A 2,604-nucleotide genomic window follows, 5' to 3' on the forward strand; every position below is an offset into this window, starting at 1 on the left:
CACAAGATATCGTGCATTAAAATAATTTTAATTTGATTAAAAGTTAAAAAATTTCAAAATAAGATGGAATAGTGAAATGGGTAAGTAATTGAGGAAGTGAGGAGATGTTCAAATTCTAATGAATAAATTGAATTCAGAAGTACCTACAGTAATTAAAAAATTATATGAGATATTGTGGAAACTGTTCTTATACAATCTTGGATTGTAATGTAATGAGAGGATAATACGTGAGTATTGGTGAAGAACAAATTAAGAACATACTTTTTACTATGGTGAGGTCCTCTTTTTATTGGCAATGGACTGAAGAGTGTAGCTATTGATATCAGATGTAACCATTAACTGTTCATTCTTGTTAAAATGATCACAATTACTTTATTCGACAAAATAAATTATTTTTCAAAGATTTAATAATGAATTTTCATGATTCTTTTATGTTTTTACATTATCAGAAAAGATCTGGCAACGTTCGGAAAAATTGAGTTAATACAGTACTAGAGTCGTTAATTCGAACGACAATTATTACATGTATCGGCAATACTTTGCACTTGTCAATAGCTATAATAGCCTAGTGGAAATTTCAGTGTCACTGAAAGGGATACGTCGGCATTGTTTCCAAGTTTCCCCTTTAGGGGAAATTCTCCCTAAAATCCCTATAGTGATAGCTGTGACTCAAGTCATACATGTATTTCAAGGGTCCATATAACTAAAAACTAAACTTAACAATTAACTAAAGGGTATTGATCAACTACAATCTAGAAGAATTCAAAATAGGCTGTAATATTACATTTTTTCTTGATTGGAATCGAATCTTCAATTCGAGATCTATGAAACTTCATAGTAAATATCAGAGTCATCGATATATGGACAAACTTTTTGACTGAGAATTTTTCATCGTAAATTATTGTTGCATTGTTCCATGGTGTCACCGAGGCTGGGTTGACAGAATTAATAGATAAATGGTTTATTTAAATCGAGATGATATATAAAAATTTAAAATAATAGTTTCAAAATAAAGTTTCATTGAGAACAAATATAAAATGTGAATTCTAAACTTGTAATTTATAATTTTGTTGTTGACGTGTCATGAAGTCATCAATGATTTTGAGATGTGGTTTTGTTCTGATGACAAAGCTTCCTTGTAGCTTGGCTTTTCCTGTTCTTCTCTCTGAAACATGGCTGGCTGGTGTGTGTTGTAATTTTGTGCTCTCTAAATAATTTTCTGTTTAAGTGAATTTATTAATGTTTTAAATTGAGTTTTAACAGTTTATGGTGTTCTATTTTGTCTATATTGTTATTTGTGCATACAAGCCAATAGCCACTGTTTTTCAACTATAATCTGGATAAGTGATTAGCTCGTAGTGACTAGATGCTTAGGCTTGTAAGATATTGTTCTTTGTGTATTTGTGTAGTATTTTGCCAAAATTCATCTGAAGATTATAAGTTCATTTGCTCTGAAAATTGGATTTCTCATTCATAGGCAATAGATCCATTTATAATTTATCAAGAATCTATTACGTTGGAGCCGATAAATTTCCTTAGGTTAATAGGTGAGACAATGCTATCCAACCGAATTAGGAGAAATTGGTAGCACGGCAAATGTTACCCCTGTGGTGGGACCGAATTACAAAATAAATATGTCCCAAATGGTACACCATGAAATCCCTGGTTATGAAAAATTATTAGTAGGATAGATATCTTGATAGGTTATGAATGGTATACTGCTGAATGGGAAGTCGGTTCAAGAGAGATCAAGTTCCAATGAATAGATATCAGTGCATATTACAAAATGGCAAACATTAAAAATGATATAAATCTTATAGCATTCCTAACACAAAGATTTGATAATTTTAAACAAGAGCAAAATGCTAGGTTTGATGAGCAAAGTGCTAGGTTTGATGATATGAAGCAAGAATTTGCTAGCATTAGACTAGAGCAGGTTAGTATAAACCTTCTATTGAAAGATGCACATGAAACATTGAGTGATGATCATGAAGATGAAAACAAATTGAAGCATGATAATAGTAGTGTTAAGATACAAGATCAACTCACTCAAGTTTCTGACAATGTAGGCCTAGTTACTGTTGTTGAAAAAGTCAACCTTAATGAGATAGTAGAATTGAGTAAAGAAGTAGGTAGGGAGTTGTCTTCACTGAAAGTCAACTATCATGAAAGTAATATTGCTACATTGAAGGTTAGGAAAACTATGAACAAAGTGAATGTTTACATGAGACAGGTTTCTGTAGAGGTTAGGAACAATGTAAACAAAATGAATGTTGCTTTGAATCAAGTTGATGAGTTCAACTTTCAACTGAAAATTGAAAAGGTGTATGCAATGCATTCTCAAGTGAACATGACTAACTTTTGTAAGCAAAATGGCTTTGTTGAAACAAATGAACCCATGAATAAAATTATGTTCTTGAAGAAAACAAAACACAAAGTCACCATTGATGTGTTAGTATTCAAAGGTTGTTTCAAGTTGCTTATTTACAAGATGATGACTGTGAATCACCTGATGAAAGGGTATTCCCCAGCACACAATGATTAGGGATCCTGTGTCATGCCGGGATTCAGAATAGCAATGACTGTAAATACTACGTATGGTAA

This window comes from Nilaparvata lugens, chromosome 9 (assembly GCF_014356525.2).
Source record: "Nilaparvata lugens isolate BPH chromosome 9, ASM1435652v1, whole genome shotgun sequence".
NCBI lineage: Eukaryota > Metazoa > Arthropoda > Insecta > Hemiptera > Delphacidae > Nilaparvata > Nilaparvata lugens.